This window comes from Pipistrellus hanaki, assembly GCF_964339955.1.
Source record: "Pipistrellus hanaki genome assembly, chromosome: 7".
Lineage (NCBI taxonomy): Eukaryota > Metazoa > Chordata > Mammalia > Chiroptera > Vespertilionidae > Pipistrellus > Pipistrellus hanaki.
This window is the reverse complement of record NC_140509.1, coordinates 45,194,704-45,222,603: the sequence shown is the minus strand read 5'-3', so window position 1 is coordinate 45,222,603 and position 27,900 is coordinate 45,194,704.

Genomic DNA, 27,900 nt, shown 5'->3' with positions numbered 1-27,900 from the left:
TTTAAGGCTTCGTCACCATAAACAGCACATAACTTTTTATGAGCTTGCGATGCGTTTTTCCCTTTGCAGAAATAAAAAAGCAAAATATGACGAAAATGTTCCTTTTGATTTTCCATTTTTCAACGAATGCCAAACGAAAATTACAAAACAGATCAAAAAACTTTTTTTACTGATTAACAGCTGAATAGCCAACTATCAAATAACAAAATGTGTTTTACATTTGTGCTGCGTCTGCAAACCTAAAAATTCAACTGAAGCCATATATGTGTGAAACCCGCAATTACTTAGCTGCCGACCCAATATGTTAGTTTGAGATATTGGCAACATGCTTTACATTCCCAAGAGTGAGGGCATTGTGTTATCTCTTAGAACAAGCAGCAAGTTAAAGTAGAAAACAAACTAGAATAGAAGTTAATAGTTTCATTATTTCTATTGCAATCAAACAAAATGTTTTCTTTCTCATATAAAGTCAGAATAACAAATGTGCTATTGTTACTTTTGGGTTATTGCACATATTCATTTTGAAAACCATGCTTTTCAAGTTTATTCACTAGAATGGAGATTATCCTATTCAATATATATTTAAACATGCTCATTTTTGTAATAGGAATGATAAAACAAGTTAATAAATAATATAAATAAATTTCTAAGTACGGCATATAAAGCTCGTCTTCATTAAGAAAAGTGACACAAAATTCTTACTCCTCTGTAGACTATGCGCACGTGCTCTGTGTTGCCTTTCCGACTTGCAGTGCACGAGAAAGCAGTGCAGCAATCCAGAGGTGGACTGCTCTTCTCTCCCCAGACAGGAAAGCCCTTTATTTCATTATTCGATAGCAGAGAGTAAAACTAATTACCTCAGAGAAAGCACAATCCTTAAGATTGTTTGAATTTTAACTGGCTACTGTGTTTAGATTTTTCACTTTTCCTTCCTTTTCCCCTGCCAGTTTTGAAGAGAGTTCATATGCCTCACAATATGTTGAGCCCAGGATAATCAGCCAAGACTTGGCTTCTTTAAGAGCTTAAACTCTTTAAACTCAGTACTCTTTCCAGCTGGCAGGTCAGCAGCACTGAGCAGACACTGCAGGTTTCTGCTTAGTTAAGTTTCCACAAATGCAGCCCTGCTTATTCTTAGAGAGACCGTGGGTTGGGGGGAGTATTTGCCTTTGAACAATTCTATCCATCTTCCATTTCTTAGCTGGCTGTGTCTAATCTGTTTGGCAGTGCATGCTTTTTCTCCCACCTCCCCGCTTTTATTCATAAGTGTTTGATTGACATATATTATTTGAAAACAAACAAAACCATAAGATGTTAATGTTCTTCACTCATGAGGGCATATATTTACTTCTCATGAAACCTGCAAATGTTTCACATAGTTTGCCATTTTACATTAATAGACATGTTTGGCAAAATAACACACCATAGATTTACTGTGCAGATGTTAGCTTTTGTATGGAGATTAAGGTTACAAAAAGTAATATAGACTTTCTTTAATCTCATTTCATTCTTCACGTCTAAAATCTGATTCAGACATCTGCTTCTTAATGCTTCAACTCCTGTTCAAGCACTAATAGCTCTCCTGATGGTTACAAAGATGAGTCAGAGCAGCTAAATAAACATCTAATGTCTACTAGTATTCTTTCTGGACATTTTCTTTTTAAGTCATTACTGTAACCTCAACATAAAAATAAATGGGATTTAGGTAGCTCTTAACTCACTAATGTAGTTGATGAATGAAAAATATTCAGTATTTGCTGAAGTCAGCTTATATCAATTCTTCGGGATACAATCATTATATTGCTACATGTTCTTGATTTTTATGTTTTTCTAGATGAAATTACTGGTTGTATCCAGTTTGGTTTGATTAGTTAGTTGATTTTTCTATAGCAGAACTCTGTAAATGGTTCAACTAAAATATGCAATGATGCTATTTATTATGTGATTATTAGACTTATTTGTGAACAAAATAACTTGATTTTAGCCTTAGGTCTAACAAACAAGGGGCTCATACTAATACACTTCATTTAAAAACAGTTATTCTATTTTTAAATCCCTCCTTCGTTTCTCATTTATTTATTTTTAATTTTTAGCTGAAATATATTTTACATTTGTTTCCTGAACTTTAAGAGGAAATCATATATTGTATTTTCCATAAGTTCTAACTTATATTTTGCCCATCTTATTTATACATTTGCTTTACTCTTAATTAAGGATTTCAATCAGGGTTTTTTTTAAAGTATTTAGACAAGAAAATGATCCACATTTGTGAAATTACTCTATAATTCAGATTTTAGTTATTGTAATAGCAAAATATTAGGGGGCTATGGGAAGAAACACTGGGAAGTTATCATTGAGAGGAAAACTAGGTTCACAAAAATCATGATATGAAAGTCACAGGCCTTTGAAAACTTCTGTTTAAAGCGACATTTGATAACAACAGGTATGCTAACATAAAATGTCTCTGTCTTTAAAATTATGAAGAAATAATAAAAACCTACTTTTTGTCTAAACTCATTTATCTAGTTTGCTATTCAATATCTATAAATCTTTTGTCTCTGGAATAACGTGAAATCATAATATAGAAAAGATTTCATTTTTGGCATCATCAATAGGAAACCCACACCTGAGAATCTAAAATACAAAACTAGGTGCTATAAAATCAGCCCTAAAGTTTTTGTAGAAAAGCGACTTTGAGCAAAAAAATTTTAGAAGAATAACCCAACCTATAATAGTTATCATTTAGGCTCCTGGAAGGAAATCCATTGCACATCCAAAAGGGATGATTCAAGGGAGATGCTATTGGATTTACTTTTTACAAAGTTGTTTTTAGGGTTAGAGAAACCCACAAGGGGTGTGAAGCACACTGCTGTGTTTGTAGAAGACCATTGCCCCCTCTTTGTATGAAGAGACAAGGAGAAGAGTTGATGCTAGAACTATAACACCTACAGCTATCGGAGAGGGCTGCCTGAACCGAAGAGAGGTCTTCACGGTGCTCAGCTCACAGCCAGCCCATGAAGGATCTAGCCTTATAAATATTGCAACATGTCTTTCTTATTAACCACTAACACACTGTTATTAGTCCCCACTGCCCAAACCAACTGGAAGCCAGAGAGCAAGGGACTTAAACTGATGCAGCTAATAAAAATCAGCCTTCTGGGGCACAGAGCAAGTGGAAGAGTGGGTAGGAGATCTAGAGGAGTAAGCAAACAACATCCAGTAAAACTAACAAACTAAAATGCACAACTAATTGAGGTCATTGGCTAAATGACACATTTCCATAGTGTACTCAAGACTATAACATACCATAAGAAATCATGCTTCTCCACTGAGAAGGAAAAGTGGTTCATCCTCATTTCATAAAATCATCCAAACAGGTGGTTTTTAAATTAGTTTACAGAAAAGAGGTGCCTTCTTAATTAAATAGAAAGCTCTAATAACTGTATGTAGCAGTCAAATGTTTACCATAATGTAGGAGAATAATATCATTGTACTGATAGTTTATAGAAATTATCCAATCAAATGGAAATTGGTTATTAAAGAGTAGTTATTTAGTTATTAAGTATAGAATCTAAATTATGTAGATGCATAGAAAAGAATAAGTTTACAAATCATAGAAATAAAGGAAACCAAAGGGATAACACAATCCAGTTGCCAATATTCTAGTCAATTCAATCTCTGTTATAGATGCAAACTCCTCTACTTCATTTAAAGATTGACTCTGTGCTTCCACGCTTCTGTGAGTGATATTGCCATGTTTTTAGACTGTAGACCACCATATTTTTCTCCTTCCCTATTTTTTAGTCTAGGCTATATGCATGTGTATTATTTCAAAAAACATGCTTTTTAACAGATATCATATAGCAAACACACAGAAATAGAACAACACCTGCGTACATGTGCATGCATGTGTGGGCATATGTGCTATGAAGGGGGACATGCATACTATAGTATTTTCATTGACTCTAAATTTAATTTCAAATACAATTAAAAATTCAGAGTGAATATTGTGGAATAAATTGCATAGTGATTGGAACCAATTTGACCAAACATTACAAAGCAGAAAACAGCACTTTTTAGCATTGGTAGGAAATAGAAATATTGTTAAGAATGAAAATGAAGTTAGGTTTTGCTGCATATTAAGTTTGGAGAGAGAGATAATTATTATTCAAAGTATAACTGATGCTGCTTGATGATTAAAATAAGCTTGCTCATGTTATATTTCACATAAATTATTAGTGGTTCTTACATTTAGCATGCAGTTTTCTGATCTAAGACTCAAAACTTTTATGCTAAATAAAAATTTATCAAGAAAAAAATAAGGAACTTAGCTGTACAACTTCAGATATACTGATCTTAAGATTCTGTTCTTACAGAATTTAATTGAGACAGAAAGTTTATCTTGGATTTTCTGAGGGGTGTGTGTGTGTGTGTGTGTGTGTGTGTGTGTGTGTGTGTGTTAGGATAAGACCAAGACATGCCTTTCACCAAAAGAAATATGAATATCTATTAATGTATTATCTTGGAATGTTATCCTTTAAGTCATTATGTACTGTTTATGATTTTGCATTTAGAGAATGAAACAGGAAGCAGGAAATTCAAGAGACCTTTTGGAATAATGCCCTTACTCAAGGCTTTTGCTCGCATTTTGTGTTGTTCCTCTCAAGTAGATCACTAGAAAATGATAGTTTTTTTTTACCTAAAAACATTCTGGTAAAGTCAACACATATTTGTGCCCAATGATAATTGAGGAATATTATCTAAACAGTGTTTTTATTTCATTTTGATAACAACTCAGTTTTGGCTGTAGGAATTTGTGTATTAATATAGATTTTATATAAATCTGTCAGATCCTACTGGTTTAACTCAAGACTTGCTGTAGTGCTTCCTTAAACATAACTTTAGCAAAGTTATTTTCTTTCTTTTTTTTTTCCAATGAGATAGACCATCAAAGACCTTTGGAAATTAAAATTTATTATCAAATAATAAGACCTAAAAGTATGGAGAAATTATTTTTGCTCTATCTCACATAATAACAAAAATCACTCTGGACTTCGACTCAAGTACTAATTTGAGGAAGGGAAAAAAACACCTTACTGAACAATGGTCTTGTATAAGAGCCTATAACTTGAAGAAAGTTAAATTGGTAGGTTTGAGTGTTTTCGAAGTAAGTTTATAAATAGACATACAGAGCCACTATAAACAAACTCAGGAAATATATGTTAACTTATTCTTCAGTAAAAATGATAATAAAGAAAATTTATTCCATAATTTAGAATTTTTAGTATTCCCATCCTGTAAAGTAAAAAGTGAGAATCCCTCTGTATTTCTAGCAACATGTGTTTAATGTTTATTCTCTCATACAGTGATACTCTTCAAGAAAAGTAAATAGCCGAAACCAGTTTGGCTCAGTGGTAGAGCATCAGTCTGCGGACTGAAAGGTCCTGAGTTCGATTCCGGTCAAGGGCATGTATGTTGGTTGCGGGCACATCCCCGGTGGGGGGTGTGCAGGAGGCAGCTAATCAATGTTTCTCTCTCATCAACATTTCTGGCTCTCTATCTCTCTACATTCCTCTCTGTAAAAAATCAATAAAATATATATTTTTTAAAAAGAAAAGTAAATAATCATAGTTTATCAAGCCTAGATACTTTCATATTATTAACATACCATAAATTATATTATAATAAATACATATTAAATGTATTCAAAGAAGTATAATGACCCTTCTTATGTTTTTATTAATTTATTTACACTTGTTCTTTGTCAGGAAGTGTTACATTACCATAGTTTTTTTAATTAGGATATTTAGGAAACATCAACATATTTTACGTATTTATTATATTATACAGTAGTTTATAAGAAACTAGATATTATTGTTCCAAAGGGGGGGGAACCCTTTTGATATTTTATATACATTTGAAATTTTCCCCTACAGGTTTTTCTAGGGACTGATTGAAATGTTACATATACTATAAAGGTACTATATGAAGATAATTAACGTAGGTTTTAATATTTGCATGCTATCTATAACTGTTATCACCAAAGAACAAAACAATTGTGCTTAAAAACTGAAGGAGAAATATCAATGCAGAGGATATCATTGCTCTTATTTTGTTGATTAATAGCCCAAAATATAATTGTGAAAACTCTTTTTCCATGTGGGTTCAGCTTATGATTTTAAGACTGAAATGGACAGCAGTATGGTGATTGTAGGAGGTTGGAGTGGTGGGTGAATGGTGGTAGAAGAGAGCATAGATGGGATAAGTGGTGATGAAAATATAAAATAATTAAAAATAAACTAACTGTATAAAAATAATAAATTTAATTGAAAATAATGAATGAATAAATAAATAAAACTGAACTGTAGTCCAACTTCCCCCATGCCCATTTAATCTTTCTTCCCTTCCTCAGGTGCTGATTCTGCACTTTAGCCTCATTAGAGCATCAGCGCCCTGAGAGTCAACATGAAAAGGTATAAAAATTTTCATCTTTGGACAGTTTTTGATTTTATACATATATGGTCTTAGTCATCCATATTCATGTAAATGAGAAAGAGAATGGATTTATTTGTGGGAAATAATCAATATAAAATATAGCATACTCTATCTGTAATATATTTTAAAGTATAGAAATTAGGCATATGTATTTTCAACCAAGTTTTTAATGTTAATTATTTATTATTCATTCTTTTATAATTACTAGTTACTGTGCTTCTCAATAAAGTGTGGACACAAATATGAAAATAGGTGAATTATTTGCATACTTTTTACTATAAACAAAAAAAATCATCCTATTTTAATAAAAGAGTTATATGCAAATTAACCATCACTCCACTATACCCACAAGCCACACCCACCAGCCAATCAGGAGTAAGTATGCAAAATAACTCAACCAAGATGGCTGCATCCACAGAGCAAGCAGGAAGCTTGGGTTTTTCTAGCAATGGAGGAAGCTAAGTTTTCCAAACATCCTGGCAGGCCCAAGCCTCCACTCAAGGCTACCAAGTTTCAATTATAAAAGATAAATAAATCCTAACAAAAATGGCAGCAGCCACAGAGCTGGAGAGAGCAGGAGGCTTGGGATGCCCCCAGTGATGGAGGAAGCCAAGCTCCTGCAGCCTTGGCCTGCCTTGGCCTCTGCTAAAAAGTTTTAATTATAGAAGATAAATAAATCCCTACAAAAATGGCTGCATCCGTGGAGCAAACAGGAGGCTTGGCCCCACTTAAGGCTACAAAGTTTCAATTATAGAAAATAAATAAATCACAGATATCAGGGCATCCCCTTAGGTTGCCAGGGGGCGTAGTTGGCCTGCAAACCACCACTGATCCCTCATCCAGGCCGCCCCACACCCCAAGGGAACCCTAACCCTGATCTGGAACACCCTTCAGGGCAAACCAGCTGGCCCCCACCTGTGCACCAGGCCTCTATCTTATCTAATGAAAGAGTAATATACAAATTGACCATCACACTAACTCACAAGATGGCTGCCCCCCTGTGGTCAAAGATTGATGCCCCCATGTGGACACAAGATGGCAAATAGGGCAGGGCAGTTGGGAGGGACCAGGCCTGCAAGGGAGGACAGTTGTGGACTATCAGGCCAGCAGGGGAGGGCAGTAGGGAGGGGTAGGGCTTTAAGGGAGGGCATTTGGAGGCAATCAAGCCTGCATGGGAAGGCTGTTAGGGGTGACCAGGCCTGCATGGGAGGGAAGTTAGGGGCCAACAGGCTGGCATGGGAGCAGTTAGGCATCAATCAGGCTGTCAGGAGTGATTAGTGGGTGATAAGGATGGCAGGCAGAAGTGGTTATGGACAATCAGGAAAGCAGTCAGGCGAGCAGTTGGGAGCACCAGTCCTGGATTGTAGGAGGGATATTTAGGCCCAGTAGGATGAGGCCTAAATGGGCATTCGGACACCCCTCGAGGGGTCCCAGATTGGAGAGGGTGCAGGCTAAGCTGAGGGACACACACCCCGTGCACAAATTTCATGTACCAGGCCTCTAGTTAAGTTAATAAAAATCAGACACTTGATTTAAAGTATTTTCATTTATTCAAATATCTTATAAGACTAGATCTCATATTTATAAAGGTATTTTTTTCTTTCCTTCTCTGTATTGTACTCAACTATTCCCAAATTATCAACTTTGTTGAATTATCCTGACTATTCTTATATCTTGTCACTTTTATAAAACAAATGTAAACATGTTATAAAAATATAATAAAGTGCTAGCTTGTTTTATCAGAATCAGGTATTTAGTTTAAACCCCTTCCAGGTAAGTTCAGTTTGTGGAGTAAAGAAAGGATTTTTACCTGAGTTTGACATACTATACCTGAAATCTGTTGAAATTCAAAATAATGGGAAAGACAATCAAAAAGTGAATTGAGATAGAAAATACTAATTATCTAATTAGATCAGTGTCCTAAATTTGAGTAAAAATGCTATTATATCCATTAGGCTTTATATACAAAGTCCAAAAATTCCCTGCATGGCTGATTAAATTGAAAGTCCCATATTAATCACAAGCTGGGTGTTAACATTCATTTGTTCCTCTTAATTTAAAAGAAAAATGGAAAATTATAGTGATCTTCTACAGTGTTCTGGGACAAGGTAGCATGCATACACAGCTTAATTTATTTGGAGATTGGTAAATTAAATGTTTTAATATAGTCACAAATGAATTACCCAATAAACAGTTGCACACAATCAACACAATTGAGTAGAGGAAGTGTCAACTATAACTATTGAAATATTGAAACAGGTCAGTTACAAAAGATAAATACTGCATAATTCCACTTATATAGGGCATCTAGAATAGCCAAGTTCATAGAAAGAGAAAAGTACAATGGTTTTTGCTAAAGGCTGGAGGAGGGAGAATAAAATACAGTGTGTAGGAGGGGGCATTAAGAGTTAGTGTTTAATGATGATTGTTTCAGATTTTCAAGATGAAAAGGGTTTGGAGATGGAGTGTGGTGATAGTTGCACAACAATATGGATGAACTTGTTGCCACTAAACCCAAATAGTTAAGATGGTAAATGATGTGTTATGTTTATTCTACCCCAAATACAAATGAAAACTTTTTAAAATTTGCTAAGGACAAACTCATATGAATTATTTTAATAAAACTGTCCTTTAACATTAATAATTTTAAATGATGAATTTTAGGACATCATGGCTCACCAAACTCAAAGCATGATGCTTTGCAGCAGCATCTGTACTCGCTTTCAGACTGAAGCAGTGAGGGTTGGCAGTAGAATTGAATAGGTAGAACATGTGTCAGGCAGATAGTTGCTTCAAGAATTAGGTGAGATTCAGCATACAAGAGACAAGCAATGGTGCATCCTTTTCAGCATCTCCCACCCCTCTCCTAGAATCAGAAGAGCAGGTTGATAGCAAATGTAACCATAGGGTAGTCAGACTTAATAAATAAAAATGCAGGCCTCCCAGTCCAATTTAAATTTTAATTAACCACGCTTAGTCTTCTTAGTATAAACATATACCCAGTATCGCATCCTGTATCATATCTGGCAGCTCTATATAATAATCTTCCAAAGACAGATTATAAGAGTTTATACTAAGTCAAGTAAGGAAATCAGAAACCACTTTCTGTATTTCCAACAGGGAGGATTTAATACAGAGAATTTGTTACATGGATGTTGGAAGGCTTAAGAGAGCAAATAGCTTGGGCATTAGTAATTGCAGCAAAGACCTGTGTCCTTATAGGGCTGGGGGACAAAAGGGCAGGATGACTTTCCAACAATTCAGAGTGAAGAGGACAGGCTATGTGGCTGGGCCAAGACCTTGAGAGAGGCTCCACCATTGGGACAGCAGCTCAGAGGAGGAACTACCCATGTTAGAATGTGAACTCCCAAAGGGTGCCACGAAGGGTCAGGGTTTGTTTCTCAGACTGTAGGCTGTGGGAAAGAGTGCTGCAGGACTAATGCAAATATCAATTCTCCTCCTTCAACCACTGACGGAGCTTAGCAGGAAATCAGATGGCAAAGAACTCTGAGAAGTATTGTTTCCAACCCTCTAAAATACATAGAGGAGCACACAAGAGTGTAAACTCTAGTTGCTCAGAGTATATCCTCAGGCAAAAGAATGTCTTTTTTAAATTTAAAAGTATGGACAAAATAATAAGATGCAGCAAAAATTGAAAAAAGAACAGTAATTGTGTCCCAAAATGAAGCAACTAAGGAACAAATGAGGTGATAAAATAAGTAAGAAAGACAAGCCTTTTATAAAGTACTAGAGGCCCAGTGCGGGACATTCATGCATTGGTGGGTGGGGGACCCTCATCCTGGCCTGCACCCTCTTGTGGGCCTATGCCATCAGAGGCCATCCCCCAAGAGGTCATGAGCATTGTGGCAGAGGCGGAGAGGGTCCCACCACCACCACTGTGCTCTCCAACCATGAGCCCATCTTCTGGCTGAGTAGCACTCCCCCTGTGAGAGCACACTGACCCCCACAGTTGGCATCTCCTGCTTTGGGCATCTACCTCCTGGTGGTCAGTGCACATCATAGCGACCTGTCATTCTGCGGTTTGGGTTGATTTGCATATTAACCCAAATATTATATAGGATATATAATTTCACCAGAATGATTAGGATAATATTTTCATTAAAAAGACAGATTTCTGATTTAGTGCCCCCCAAAAAACATGCAAAGGTAAATTAAGATTATTTTAACTAATAGGCAGAAGAGAAAAAATGACCAATGCTTCAGATTAAATAAATCAAATAGAGGAATGACCCAGAGAATTTTTGTACACTGTGGTATGAACTTACTAAAAAATAGAATGAATCAGAGAAAGTAATGAGATATAGAAAACAAATCTAGAAGTGAAATCTAAAGAATAAAATAAACTGATGAACAAAATAAACCCAGAGACATAGAGTCATGGGACAGATTGTTGAATCTCAGAGGGAAGGTGGGTGTGGGCAGGAAGAGATTAATTGAAGAATTTATATGTATATATGCATAACCTATGGACACAGACAATAGTGTGGTTAAGGACTGGGATGGGGTGCAGGTGTGGGCTAGAAGGGCTCAAAAGGGAACATCTTTAATACTTCTAACAATAAAGATAAATTTAAAAAGGAAACATATGTTCACATAAAAATCTGTGCTTAAATGTTTATAGCAGCTCTAGGCATAATTAGAAATAATGCTTGTCCCCGAACATGAGAGTGGATAAATGCTACATTATGGTACATTTATATAATGGAATATTATTCAGAAATGAAAAAGAATGCATTATTGATACATGCAACAACATGGGTGAATTTCAAAGGCACTACTCTTGGATAAAAGAGGCCAACCTCAAAAATTTACACTCTATGTGACTCTTTGTATATGACAGTCTCAAAAAAATATTTACATGGACAGAGAATGGATCGGTGGGTGGCATGGGTTCAGTGGAGAAAGGGTATAAATCACATGAGGGAGGTTTGGGGATGATGAGATGGTTCAGTATCCTGATTTCAGTGGCAGTTACAGAATCTATACTTGTGTTAAAATTAATGGAACCACATAGCAAAACAAAGTCAATATTCCAATATGTTAATTTACAAAATGAAATTTTGTAATTAAAAATAGAAATTGTGGTTTTGCCATGGAAAAATAGTTTATACTTCTAATATTATTGGGTAAAATGCTATTTTGTTTATGTTATATTCTATTTTGTAGCTCTGTTTACTTTCTGTTTTTATTATTTTATTAACGCTGAATATGATGTAGTTCATAATTCCTCTAATTTTAAAAATAAGGTATCTGAGGAGCAAGATGACTAACTTCCTCAGTAAGATCCTGTAGCAATTCTGCCATGGAATTCTAGCCAGTCCTCATGTCCTCAGCCCTGTACTTATTTCTCCTGTGGTGAACCGTATATCCTATCAATAAAGGAGGTTGCATGCACAGTGCGCGGGGCTGCGTGTGCACACAGATGGGCAGGGGCTTGACGCTGCCTGCGTGGTGCAAGCAGAGGGTCCAGAGGCTCTGCTTGGCATGGAAGTGGGTCCTGCAGCTCTGGCCTACCTCTTTGGGGCAATCCATCAAGACCCTAGATGGGTGGTCAGGACCTACCTCTTTGGTGCAATTGATTGTGGGACTCCCAGACTCTGAGAGGGCACAGGCCAGGCTGGGGGACCCCTCCCCTCCAGTGCACGGTTTTCATGCACCGGGTCTCTAGTTATGGAATAAAGAAATAAACTAAACTACAGGACAGCAACTATCTTAAATAGTATTTATTTATAATTAAAAAATGTACATTCTTGCTTTTGAAGAAAATACTTCACTATGAAGATGTGTGTAATTTACACATAAAAATACATTCACACACTTATACACATGTAAGTTTCTACCTTTCACAGATTTTCATACAGAAGCCTAGCCAAAAAAAATGCACAGTAAATTTATAGGATTGCTATTTATTTCCAAGGTCTTATTTACAATAGGATATCTGTTTTGCTTAACATTTGCAGATGGCTTAGCTTCTTTCATCATCCAGGAATTTTATGAAAAGATATAGACTATTGCTCTTTACTGCATTCCAACATGTGTAGTCAATGGCCCAGAACAATGGGATCCAAAATAAAATATGACACAGCATTTTCTTTCATGATAAGCATATAGCATGGATCATTTAATAAGTATAGTGAAATATTATAAATTTTAAATATTCATTAATGACAACCAAAGTAATGGATATTTATATAGTTAGAATTTATGTATGTATATATGCAAATATATATGTACATTGTATATATATGTTTATATATCAGACTATATATACATATATTGAAAAATATATATGTACACATTTTCATATATATACACACACACACACATATATATATATACACACACACGTATATGAAAATACTATAAATATAATCCTATTTATTGCTTGAAAGAACACCAGGTACTACCAACCATCATGCAGTCTTTCAAATTCCTATTTTCAATAAATAAAACATATATGTTGAAAAATCCTATGTATTAAAAGAGATGCTTTTCTCTATAGTTGCATTTTCTCACAGCAACTTCATTCTCAAAATGAATAGCATGCCTGTTATTGGGAGAACTGAAACTTCTCTGATAGTTGATTTTGGCTTGAGGGTGTCATGGCAGCCTTTCCTTTCCTTAGACTGCATGAATGTACAATGGTCAAAGATTTTCCACATAACCTTCTTTCTGTCTTTCTTCCTTCAAGATTAACTCACACGTTATTCAAGTAATATGTATATGTACTAACTGCATTGGCTCTACATGTGCATGTGTCTGTGTATGTGCACACATGTAGTCACAAAATATAGACAGTGAGTTGGAGGTTTGGTTCATAAGTGGGCATGGATAGTCTCTGGAAAAAAAGTGAGGATTTAATATCAAAGTTTTATGGGAAGTAACCTAGGTAAAATACCCTGGTGAAGATAATGACTTCTTGTGATATGTACGATGATACAAGAATTTGAAAAAAAAATTGAAGAGAGTTATGCATATAACAGAGCTGGCTAGTTACTATTGTTGATGTCTTACAGAAGGATGCTTATAGACTGTGGTAAGTAACATGCAGTTCATGGCTAAGTGTGAGAGATAAAGTGCATATGTGGTATCCTATAAAAGAGGCCATTATCTCCTGAAGTTCATGGCTGTTTCCTAATTGTTAGAGTCACAAGTTTCAGAGACACTTTAATGCTGAGCCAAGGTCAGGTTATTTAGGTCAGGTTCTGGTGTAGATAACCAAAGATCATGGGGCAGGTGATATATATGGATTCCTCTGAAGATGTTGACTTTTCAGCTTAACCTGGACTTGCTGAACTTTTCCAAGGAACCACTTTCTGTGATAACAGTTACCATTTTTGCTTTGGTGGAAAAGTTGCAAAAACCACACCCACTCATGCCCCTATGAGTGGAGGATTGGAGTGGGGGGGTTTGAGGAAAAATATGTGATATCTCAATCAATAAAGAAATTAAAAATAAAAAAGTTGGCCCATAGTCCTGAAGCCACTGACCTAGGCTAAAATATTAACATTGATGCCATCATCTTGTATAGAACTCTCAGTGAGTGGATATGGTCTTTCTTTGCCTCCCAACTTCCAAAGAAGAAAAAAAAACACAGAATGAAAATCAGAGACATAGGAAGAGTAGATATACATTCCAGCTCCTGAGAGTCTTAATTACCCCTGTTGTTCTGATGTAATTATTAAGAGCACCCATTTTACTCTCAAAAGTAACCTAGTTTTGATGATAAAGTATGTAATCACCAAAATATTAGGGTACTATAATCTGTCCAAATGATTTCTCAGTCATAAAGCTGCCCAAAATATAACTCCTGCCTGAAACTTCCTATCTAAAGGCTTCTACTAAAAAGAATCAGACGAAGAAATTTACTGAGCCCAAAGGTAGCCATTCTTCAGATCAGTATGAACATCTGATTCACGTGTAGATCATAGAGACTGGTCAGTCACCCAGAGGTCTCTACCCATTAGGGTTCTAACTAAATGAAATAAGTCAATCAATCTGTAAAGAGATTATGAAGGGAATTAGTGAGAAAAGAGCAGATGGAGAAAAATGCATAAACGGTAACTTACAAGATTTTGAAACAGTAGCATAAGCTTTGAGCTGTCTCAGATTTTGAATGACTCTGCCTTCCAGACCATGTGGATCCTTTTAGTACAATTTTCCTTTCCTTAATATCATCTGAGAGAGTTTGCAGATGCTGAGCCCAAAAATTCTTACCAGCATGGCAAACCACAATTAGATTTTCTTTCTTCATATACTCATCTTCCCATTATCATTAAACATCTCATATTTCTCCTCCCTGCCTTAGGTGATTTATTTTTCTGGAGACCTCTAAGCTATAATGCAAATGAACCTTTCTAAGTGTATAAGAGGCCACCTCTACCTACAGGTCTAGACCACTGCCATAAGAATTATGTTGCTCATATCTGATTTCACTAGGTAAATTTTTCAGGCAATTTGGGAGACTATTTTATACTATAAAATGTATGTTCTAAAGTCTGCATACTGCATATTTTCCTTATGTCCAACAAGGAAAAATGAACAATAAAACAGCATACACTCAAAAAGCTATTTAGAAAAGGAAGGAACCAATTAGACAAACAATATAGCATTTTATAGATCCAAGACTTGGTTTTGAGTTCTAGCTCTCCCAATTGCCACTGAGCTTGACCTTTAAGTTTAAACCATTCCTTGTCTTAATTTCCTCATATATGCAAGAGTAATTACAACTGTATGAGCCTCCGGGAATTCTTTTGGAAATTAAATGACATTATGTATGATGCATAGCTATTGAATATGTGCAATATTCCTTTCATTTCTGAAAAATGAAGACATCTATCTATATATATATAGATAGATAGATAGATAGATAGATACAGATATAGATATAGATATAGATATAGATAGATAGATACTGGAGGCCCAGTGCACAAAATTCATGCATGGGGTGGTGGGGTGGGGGAGTGTGTCCCACAGCCCAGCCTGCACTCTCTCAAATCTGGACCCCTGGAGGGATGTCCAAATGCCCACAAGGATCAGGCCTAAACAGGCAGTCGGATGTCCCTCTCATAATCCAGGACCGCTGGCTCCCAACTGCTCACCTGCCTGCATACCTTATTGCCCCTACATACCTTCTGCCTGCCTGGCTCCCAACTGCTCACCTGCCTGCATACCTTATTGCCCCTGCATACCTTCTGCCTGCCAGTCTGATCAGCCCCTAACCACTCCTCTGCCAGCCGAATTGATGCCTTACTGCTTCCCTGCCAGAACGATTGCCACCAACTGCCCTCCCCTACAGGCTTGGTCACCCCTAACTGCCCTCCCCTGCTGGCCTGATTGCCCCCAACTGCCCTCCCTTTCAGGCCTGGTCTCTCCCAACTTCCCTCCTCTGCTGGCCATCTTGTGGTGGCCATCTTGTGTTCACAGGGGAGCTGCCATCTTTGACCACATGGGGGTGGCCATCTTGTGTGTTGGAGTGATTGTCAATTTGCATATTACTGTTTTATTATATGGGATAAAGAGGTAATGTGCAAATTAGCCAGGACATCGTAACAGTCATGACCGGCTCAGGAGGAGAATGTGTGTGCAGATGGGCGGAAGGAGACTACTCACATTGTGAGGCAAGTCATGGGTGGTGCAGCACCAGAGTTAAGAGGCAAGATGGTGTGTTGAAGCTGCTGCTGGTGTCTGATCCCAGCTCAGGCCTTGGAGCAGAGGGGCAGGGGGGTGTGCCCAATCCACTGCCTCCACCTGGCCCCAGCATGCCCACCTCTACACATGAGCTGCAGAGGAAACACTTTTTCTGACCACTCATTGTCTAAGCTCCTATTTTGCCACTTGCGGCATTCTTCTGAACTTGGGTAATAAGAATTCAATATGGTGATCTAGGGTTTTTCCACCTTACTCCTGGAGAAAAAAAAATGAAGGTTCACTGTTGGAGGAGCTAAGAATGTCATATCCTGCCCTAGCCGGTTTGGCTCAGTGGATTGAGCCTCGGCTTGTGGACCTCAGGGTCCGAGTTCAATTCTGATCGCGGTCATGTACCTAGGTTGCAGGCTTCTCTCTGGCCAGAGTCCAGGTCAGGGCTCATGCAGGAGACAACTAATAGAAGTGTCCCTCTCACATTGATGTTTCTCTCTGTCTTTCCCTTTCTTTTCCACGGTCTCTAAAAATCAATGGAAAATATCCTCAGTTAAGGATTAAAAAAAAAAAATAGTTATACTTTAGGAACAGCTTTTTGTCCAGTACAATTAATTAAAAATAAATGTCATATCCTATGAGACATCTTTAAAATGCCTAAAGAAAGTTGGCATTTTTTATGGTGAAAGGGCTGGTGTCTGTGTTGAAAACACCTTGGCAGCCAGCAGTGGCAGCAGCAGCGGGGTGATAGGATTGATGGCTTCCCCTGATTAGCCAGCAGAGGGAGGCCAGACTGGAGCTTAGGCCTTCTCCCCGTGGGACATCCCCTGAGGGCTCTTGGACTTTGAGAGGCTGCAGGCTGGGCTGAGGGACCCCTACCCCGGTGCATGAATTTTGTGCACCTGGCCTCTAGTTGCAGTATAAAATTCAGTCTTTCATCATACTTAATAAATACTTTTTAAATCTTCTTCAGCCTGAACACTTAAATTTTTGATTGAAATCAGTTTATACTACATTCTGCACTGAATCTTAAACACAGAAAAGAGACCATGATTTAACCTGTTTGATGGTTCCTTTACTATTACAGTATTTATTGTACTAGTTTCATTTCACTGATGACTCAGTGCTTTCAGCTCTGTCTGTACAAGGTAAGAGTCTTTTTAAAGGCTGCCAACGAAACGCTCTATCATACTTTGTTTTAAACGAATGATTGATTTCCCTGAGTCTGTCATTTTTCTTCTTTAAGTATTCATGATATGTATCAGCAGCCACCCAAATTCCCAGTCCTTATATAATTACTATTTTTAATAGTATTTCTATTAGGCCAGAGATATTGTGTCCTATTTGCATGGTATACCTCTATCTCATCCCTTTTAACCACAGGTTAAATAAAATAATAATAATTACACTTCCAAGGTCTATCAATAATTCACTTATTATGAGTATATGGGTGTGCATATAAATTGAAAGAGTGCTGTGCAGCAAAACCTATAAGATATCAGGAAAGCAGAATAGAAAAGGGGGGTGAACTTGGCCTCAAATAAGTCTGTGCTTTTCCTAACCTATGGGATGAGTAGAAATCTCTAGAGCACAGGTCTTTATCAGAATTACACCCCCTGAAGATGAGTGGTCAGCCTTCAGTACACATGGATCTGCCATTGCTTGTTGGCTACTCCCAGAAAAAGGGTAGTACGTGTGTGGGGTGGTAACCTCCTGGACAAAGGGGCTCCCATCAGCAAAAAGGTATTCTCAGAGAAAAGTAACAGCTGTGGGCCATTGCAGGGGAATCTGAGCGGCACAGAAACAGCATTTGCTACAGGTTTATCATTACCGTCCCCAATTTACTGATGGGAAAGCACAGAGGCAAGAGATAGAGAACTTCACTAACCTGCTCCAAGTTTCACATCTTGAAGCTCACATTGGAAGCCAGTTTTCTCATACCAGGGTGTATGGTACTAACCAATCGGGCATGTCACTGCACTCAGGGAAAAAGGAGTCTTGCATGGAGTGAGGGAAGAATAGAAAAAAGAGGGGTAGACTTTATTTACAAAAGAGGGATATCAGTTTATTTTGTTCATTAGATTTCACATAAGACTGAAATTGCAGGGTACCTGTCTTTCTTTGACTGGCTTATTTCACATAGCCTAATACCCTGCAGATCCACCCATGCTGTCACAAAGGGTAAGATTTCCATTTACAATAAAAAAGTTTATGCTTATTTGTAAAATTGTTTCATGTGTGAACAGTTATTTAGAACAAACTTTATTATCTGCATTTTCTTTCCAAAAAAGATTGTATGTAAAACTATTAATAATTTCTAAGCATGGGTATTTTAAAAAATAGTGTTTTTAAGTCATTGCCTTTTGTCCCCATATACTTGGTAATCAGCACTTTAAAAAAATCCCTTAGCATTCTTAATCAAACCTTCAAAAAGCTTAAATTATTATTGAGCAATTTATTTAGGATTACGGTTTAATTCATGATTCTGAAATGAACATACTATCACCTTTTAGTAGTAAAATCACAAGTAACAGCATAATTGTCTGGACAAAATAGGGCTTGAGCAATTTAAAATATTCAGGATTTAAAGGAATTAATAGATAAGAGGATAAATTCATTATGTGGTCAAGAGGTCATTTCATAGAAGTATTTTAAATTAAAAAAATTAAAAGCCTTTTGGTTTTAAGACTGAGGATAAAATGGATTGGCAAGAATTAAAGAAAATGTTGAGAAAGAATGAAAATTATGCACCTAATTGACAGACTAATTAAAATTATCACATAGGCACTGGAAGCTTTTATCTTTGAATTTTTTCATCTGTGAATGAAATGCTCTTTTATTGTTTTCCAAAAAAAAATATGCATAACAACCTAAATACATACACTCTCTCCCTCCCTCTATCAGAGAAAAAAAAAACTCAGGTGATATAAAATAGTTTTGTGCCCCACTCCTATCTTTGGACTGCACATCACCCAAAGTGCTAAGAGTATTGGAGGCCAAAGGCTCATAGCAGCACCATTCTGAGATTCTGAGAATTGCCTTGGGTCTGCGAGAGCCACCTTATTTCTTCAGCAGAAATACCTGAGGGCTATGCCTTCACTCTAGAAGTATTGTGAGTCAGGAGTAACCTAAGTCCTACTCCTTTGCTTCAGGTTGATACTGCACAGCAAAGGAAATATATCCAATACAATTGTAATCATTTTGTATGTTGATACGTAGATGTTTAGTAAATCTATTGTGGTGGTCACTTTGTAAGTTATATAAATGTTGAATAACGATGCTGTATACCTGAAATTAATATAATATTGTATGCCAATTGTACAGTGGTAGAGATTCAGGAAAGGGCATGAAGCAAGTGGTATGTTCCAACTTGCCACTTAATGTTGAGGGCCATATTCTGAACCATCTTGGTTTTTTATTAGTTAATGTTGTGGAACTTGAGTACCACTTTTCCCCTTCCCATCACAGTTTAGATAGGGGCAGACCAATGAAAAGATGAATTGCATTTTATAGATTGCTTATCTTTACTTTCAATTTTTTTTATCATGATAGTAAATTACACAATATATTGCCCAACAAATAACTAATCACCCCTCTAAGAGCTCACTGTTCTAGTATTTTTTCTTTAATTTCAGTGTATGTATAATAATATGTGGGAAACACGTTTTCTATTTTTACAATAAAACTATAGTTGCACTTTCTTCACTTCACCCAACATGAGCTGGTATATGTGAGGGAAGAAGGGCAGTACTATCTATAAAACTGTATAATTTTTTATGATATATCTTTACCTACAAGATCACCATAGGATAAAAGTGCCAGCATAACTTTGTTCTCTTTAGCTCCTTCCTAGGAAAGAAGTTATATTGTGTGAGATTTTGCTAGTCCTTGTGTGGTGTTTTCCTGGCCTTGTAATTTGCATTAATGGATATTCAAGGAACCAATTTATACCGCTCACTGATGTAAGTTATAACAAAGTCTGGAGACATATGAGGACACATTTTCAGTAGGCTTTTGAAAATGTGCTGACACATTTTAGAAGTGCATCTGTTTTTGCTTGCAAAAACTCACATTTTTGTGTGTAACATGAGAAATTGAATGCACAAACAGGTGGTTTTAAATGGTTTTAAAAACTCATGCAGAATTTAAATGGAGGCACACAACCGTACTGAAGCCTATTGAAAATTCTTCCAAATCTCACGTTTAAGCCAGTGTCAAATGTCTTTGTATTCCTGATATTTGTGACTTTTTTCTTCCATTTCAAGTAGCACTAGATAAGGTGTCTTCAGGACACCTATATCACTTTATTAATGATGTATCATGTCAAATTCAATATGTTGTAAGTCTTTACACTTTAGTGAGTCATACATTAACTAAAAAGTATACATTAACAAAAAAGTTTCACTCTCAGAGAGTGTGTATATATATTATTTCAAAACCAACATCTCTTAAAGAAATGTAGAAAACTATATGAAATATATAAAATTGTGTATCATAAAAGGAAATTTAGGTTCTTAGTTACATCCGGTGAAAGTTACATGTACATGCACATACACACATAAACATACCAACCATTTGTTTTTGAGGCTCTTCAGTGGATCAAATATTCTGCTAAATAATAAAAATCAGATCTCTGTAGATAACAATGATGGCTACAAATAAGAATATCATTTTAGGGAAAATGAGGAAATGTCTGATGTATAAGGAGAAATCAAGATAGGCATTAGAAAATTTAGAAATTTAGTTTGAACTGAATTATCAAAGTTATATATGAGAAGGAATAGCATTGGTAGGAAAACTATAAACAAAAGTAACATTAGGAATTGAGAGAAGGCCTATATATGATATTGGTTACGATATTGAAATTATATGACCTAATGAGATATAAGGATGAGTAAATTATATCTCCAAGTTTCTGACTCTGGTTATTATATGAATAATAATGCCACACTGAAGGAATATAGAAGTTCCAATAGCTTTATGTCATGGAGGTTGTGATTTTTGCTTTAGACTAAGACTAGGTGGAACTCTCTGTAGGTTCTTAGAGTGAATATGCCCAGAAGGCAAATCTATAATACCATATTCATCAGGGCTTTTCAAACAAACCTATGTATCAGAATTATTTAGCTTTCTTTTTAATTTTTTATTTTCCCCATTTACAGAGACCATGGCCACAGTCAAAATCTATGGACTTAGATTTGTGGAAGAGGGAAACTAGATCAATATTTGAAAACTTGTCCCTATGTTTTCTTATGCACTTTAGATTTAGATCATTTTATATGGATGGTGATTGAAGTCACCAGAGTGGAGAATACTGCCGAGAGGAAGACCAAGGACTGCATTTGAGAGATATCAGAATAAGATACAGGCAAATAAATGGGAGTAGTGAAGAAAAGGAAAGAAGATTTAAAAATGAAAAGATTATTAGAATAAAAACTCTGATTTGCTGATTTCTAGAAATTATAGACATATTCAAATGCCACAGAGATCAAATTAAAGAATTAAAAGAATATTATTAAATTGGGCAATTAGAAGTTCAGTAGGGATTTTTCCAGTTCAGATTCCATGAAATAATTGTTCAGTGGGGGTCAAATAATCCTTAGAATTACTTGTCTTAGGAAGATGGAGAATGTATAGGCTATGCGGAAGGAGGTGACAATGACAAGGGGACTAGTATGAAGAGAGAATTGTTTAATATGAAAGAGCCTTCAGCATGTTGTAGAAGATTGTTTCTAATAAGCAGAGGTTGAGAAATTGAAAATAATAGAGAAGAAATCCAAATGATACAGTAAGAGTTAGTAAAATAGATGTAAGGGAAATGGTTAAATAGCTCTATTCACTAAAAATATTTGTATTTGGCTCTGTTGAAGGTATTAGCGCCATCCATATCTGTTATATGTCATTCTTGTCTTTTATGTGGTGTAAGGTAGCTAACATAGATTCAGACCAAAAATAAAATAAAGGATTTGAAACAAAAAATGTGGGTGTTTGAGTCCAAGTTCATTGTCTCTTGAAATCCAAGAATGAAGTCATAGACAAAATTGGTTAGTTATGCTAAGTGAAATAAGCCAGTCAGAGAAAGATAAGTATCACATGATCTCACTCATTTGTGGGATATAATGAATAACATAAACTGGTGAACAAAAATACATCCAGAGATGCAGAATCATTGAACATACCATCAAACTCAGAGGGAAGACAGGGGAGGGTGGGCTGGGGGGTGGAGGTGAGATAGAAGATTAATCAAAGGACTGGTATACATTATAAGCATAATCAATGAACAAAGACAATGGGGGGGATGAAGGCAGGGGCTGGAGGACGGGGGCAGGCTGGGAGAGGACAATAGGAGGAAGAGGGGAAATATGTAACACTTCAAATAATAAAGAATTAAAAAAATTAAAAAATAAAAAGAATGGTTACTGGAACCGAAGTTTATTGAGAGAAGCCAGCCTTGGAAAAGGTGCAACTGGAGTTCTAAGAGCAGGCTAGTGTCTGGCACTTCCTTTCCATGGTACAGTTGGGTGTTAAAGTCTATTAGTTCATGTATGGAGGCCCATAAGGCCATAAGTCATATGGGCACAGGGATGTGATCCCCCACCATATAGGAAGGAATATCAGGAACCCATCGCATGTCAGGGAGAAGAGAGAGTGAAAGGAAGATTACAACTTTTAATTTAGGGTGGAGACAGCCTTGCTAGCTCCGGGTTGGTCTGTTCAAAGCATTGTGCCTTAGCAACATCCTTGGGATTGATTTATATGTCTTACTACCTTATGATTTGTTATCTGAACTAGCAAAATCCATACATTTTAAAGTTCATGTTTCTCATGCATACCCTTCCTTCCCAACCAGTTGGGTGTCGTAGTAACTCTTCTTAGTTAGGTTCATGGGTTTTACTTTCTCTTCCCATGGTCCTGCCTCTATCTAGCTAGCTTTTTTCTGTCCCCTTGGATTTATATATCCTGAGGACTAAATTAAGTGATAAAGTTATGCCTTGACAAGATTGTAGATGTGGTTTGTTCAGAAATGACTTAGATCTCTAGAATTTGGGTATAGACACAAACTACAGTGAATATAAATATATTAGTATACCTCTTTTTGAAATGTCTTAAATTTTTTTTCAAATAAAATACTAGTGGATATTTTTATATAGTATTTGAGAAAGAATTCTATTTCTCATGGCACCTGCCACTTGGTAGACTTGATTAACATAATATCATTTGGATGCATTCATATATTCATGGCACTGCAGAGTGAACAGACAATGAAAAGTATTTGAATTGCTTTTCTTTGAAAATCTCCCATCAGTGTGAATGTCAGAGTGAATGAATCTTTACTCACAATACTAGCAGTTAGATCACCGAGAAGTAAACTAAACTAAGTGGCACCCTAGCCTGATATAAAATCAGTCCTATTTGGTCTGAATCGCTTTTTTAAATGTTAATTTACAATAAAAGGTGGAAAATCATAAATACTCAGTGTTATTTCTAAGAAGACTAGTCACAGAAGAAATATAAGAATGTGTCTAATTTAAAAATTTTCTGATTATTTTACATTTCATGTACGTATGTCTTTGCTTTCCCAAGTAACTTTTAAAACCTGTTATGGCAGGGAAAAAGTTTTGAAGTAGCCATCTGACTAAGAGCTCTTCAAGCACTCTTCATCATCTTTGTGTCTTTACTTATATTGGCTCATATATAATTAGACCTCCATGATGCATTGAGGGAGAGAATAAACAAATGGAATAACTAATTTATAAATACATTGGTACAACTGATTTTAATTAAAAATTGTATTTTCCTAATGTACCATCATTTTTAATATTAATATTTCCTAGAGCAAAGAAAACAATTACCACAACCTGATAAAGTATTTGGTATTTTGAGAGTCACTTTTTTATAAAATAGAAAAGTGTAGCTTGTCTAATGTGGCTCACTGGATTGAGTGTCATCCCATTCACCAAGAAGTCACAGGTTAGATTCAGGTCATGCAGGTGACAGCCTATTGATGTTTCTCTCTCTTAATGTTTCTATTTCTCTCTTCTCTAAAAAAATCAATGAAACATAAAAAAGATGGAAAATGATGAATTAAATAAATAAAAATACTTAAATGACATTTAGACCTTCTTAACTTAGCAGATTGACAACTTAGAACCAGAGAGGTATATAGACATATTGTGAAACTAGTGATATTTTTTGCTTTCAGCTCTTAGTTTCAATCTTTGTAAAAGTTTTTAGGTTGTAGGGAAACATGGGAATTGTCTTTTCTTTAGTAATGTGTCTGGGAAATATCACAGCTGTTCATTAACATATGAATCTAGTAGAGTTTCAAAATTCCCCAATCATTGTTATCTCTGAGTATATTCTTTGTGGTGAAAGGAAGTGAGTTGTTATTTTATTTATCTGAAGATTGTACTGTGATAAGCAAAGTGTCAGAAATAATCATACCAACTGCTATCTACCACAATAGCATCCAATTATCCTTTACGTGTATGTCTTTCATCAAGAAAAGAAGTGAAAGAGTTTTTTAATTACTTATCATGATTTGATGAGTTGAACATTTTAATAAAAATTGTTTAAACTCTGAGTGAGAACATAAGAGATATTAATAAGGTAGATTTCAGACCTTTCATATGTCACAGCACCTAGATTCCAGGAACATTCCTAAAAAGTATTAAAAAAAATCTACACTAGCCCTCAAAGTCTATAAAGACTTTGCATTAATTTGGGCAAAATAAGAACCAAGACCTAAATAAATATGTGTCAAACAGCTAACATTTGTCTATTATTGGAGATTAAGAAATGAGCCTTCTTGCTGAAACCGGTTTGGCTTAGTGGATAGAGCTTCGGCTTGCGGACTAAAAGGTCTCAGGTTTGATTCAGGTCAGGGGCACATAGCTTGGTTGCAGGCACATCCCCGGAGGGGGGTGTGCAGGAGGCAGCTGGTCAATGTTTCTCTCTCATCGACATTTCTAACTCTCTATCCCTCTCAATTCCTCTCTGTGTAAAATCAATAAAATATATTTACAAAAAAAAGAAAGAAAGAAAGAAAGAAAGAAAGAAAGAAAGAAAGAAAGAAAGAAAGAAAGAAAGAAATGAGCCTTCTTAATGAAAACATACACAACCCCCTGAGAGGTACTTCTCTGCTTGCCTTTTCTGTTCTTTTTATTGTTGCCTCTGAATTATTTTTTTCTTCCCACCCCAACCACAAAGAGGTTTCATATTATTTCAGAATGGTTATGAAAATACATTCTGGGAAGAATGACAATACTAACCAGAACTATTAACTAAAAATAGGTTTATTGATAGACATAGAGCTGAACAAAATAACAGCATTTTTACGTTCCTTCCATTTCCTTATGTAGGGAAGTTGTATTTTACAAGGCAAGTATAGTCTCTTATGAAAGCAAGTATAACAGTTTCGGGGAGTAAGACAGAATCAAGTAAAGCATCTCTGGATACAAGATTTTATTTCAAAGAGATATCACTAGAGGGAAAAGGAAAAGGCAAATGATGAAAGGAATTTATTTCCCATTGCATATATTTATACATTCAGTGTGTACATCCTCTGGCTATCTGAAATATATGACTCCATTTTAGCTTTAGTTTATAATTTATTAATCTCATTGTCACATTGTAGAGCCTGTGAATAGTTGGTCTGAACAGATCCCACCCTTCAAAGCCTACCACAGCTCATTATTTCTTCCAGAATAAGGAGCAGATCCTTTAGTCTGAATTCATTAGCCTGGAATTTAATGTTTTCTCACTTGTATATAAATCTCATACCCCATGTGCATCTAAATATGCTTACTTTCCACAATTGTGTTTTTGAGCCAAATGACACATTTTCAAGAATTTTGCAATCTGGTTATTAAACATTTTTAGCTTCACATAGTCCACAGTGGAGGTTGTAGCACAGAAACTGTCAAATGACATTAATCATGTGTTGTATTTTTTTCCCTTCAAATATTCATTTGTTAAATATTTAGTCCTTCAAACACTGCACTCTACTGATTATCTGCTCATGGAGTTCATGTTCTATTCCTGGACACCTCTATTCAATCGTTGCCTGTAGAATTCCAGCTGCACTGTCCATCCTTCTAAGATGCTTCTTAAATGTCCTTTTTATGGCTCATATTCTCTTCTCTTGACACCTGAACTATATCTGTCACTATTGTAGCTCCAGTTGCCCACTGTCATCTCTCCTTACCTAATAGATGAGCCCTAACATTTAGATCACCAAGGGTTAGCAGTCCTCTGTGATTGCTCAAAACTCATCAATAAAAATGTTCAAATTTACAAATGGCACCATTGTACTCTTTTGTTCCTATTTGGTAGTACCTAAATGAGTAGGCTAAAGCAAAATGTAGAAATTATAATTCAAATAGATCTTGCTTAATATGAAACTCTGTCTAACCTTCCAGAGCCCTCTTGTAACGTTCACTGTGTTGATGTGGTGGAAGAAATGTACTTGGGTAAGTAAGTTCTAGTGTGTGCCATCAGGAAGATGTTTCTGCTCCATAGCATTAAGTCATTTTGTTTATAGCTGCCTCCAGTCTGCAATCAAAGGGCTACTGAGTGGTCACAGGTAAGAGACAGCTCAGATTGTGTTGTGTTTGTGTTTTGTTTTTTTTTAAGTTTAAATGTTACATTTACATCATTATATAAATTTAATTAACAAGCATACACATGCATTTCTTATCTTATATATTTAAGTGTATACATTTAATCAATATAAAGTTATCTAATTTTTAATTATTTAATTATTCAATAAATAAATATTAATTATGTATTCCATATCTGGAGCTGGGAACATAGTAGGGAATTTAAAAGTCCTTTTGCTCATTATGTTGAGTGAGAGAGATGATTGTTAAATTATATATATATATATATATATATATATATATATATATATAACCCCACACAATAAGTGTTATGAAGAACAATAAACCAGGATAAGAGAAGTAAGGGCACTCAGTAATTAGAGACAGAGTAAGCTTCTACTGGAATCCTTATAATAACCTATACTAAAATGCCCTGTGTAACAAGCAGTTTCAATCTGTTAACACCTCTTTGCAAAAGCCTCCTACAAATGTATGAGTGTGCTATGCTATGCTAGCCTACATAGCTGACAGATAATGCTGCTAAAATTCTTTATATGCATTCTAACATTTAATCTTTCTGATATTTAATATTTAGGTGTTATTATTCCTATTTTTCAAATGTGAAATGTGAAGCGTTTCTTTTTTTTTTTTTAATCTTTTCTAGGTTACCTATAAATTAAAGTAATGAGCCACCAATCAAAACTGATTGAACTCTGTGTGCTATTATGTTCTATATCTAGCTAATTAATTTTATATATATATATATATATATATATATATATATATATATATATTCTACTCAAAAAGCAACACTTATTAAAACCCACTACAAATGTGAGTTATATATTAAGACAATACCTTGATATGTCTGCTGATGTGGATTTTCCTCCATCTATACTTCTCTCAAACTGTAACCCTCTCCTATTCCAACAGATTAATCATAAGTCTTCTGTCTTCTCAATAAAATGTACTTAACAATTAAATACTGTTAAATAAATTAAGTTTTTGACTTTTGATGTTCAAAATTTAAGGTAAGGATATAAAGTATTAATATAGTCTTCAAGTTTTCCTGGCTAAGTAACCCCAGAATGTTTTGAAGTTCTACCTAATAGCAAAGGGGACTTATGCCCCACTTTTAGCTATAACC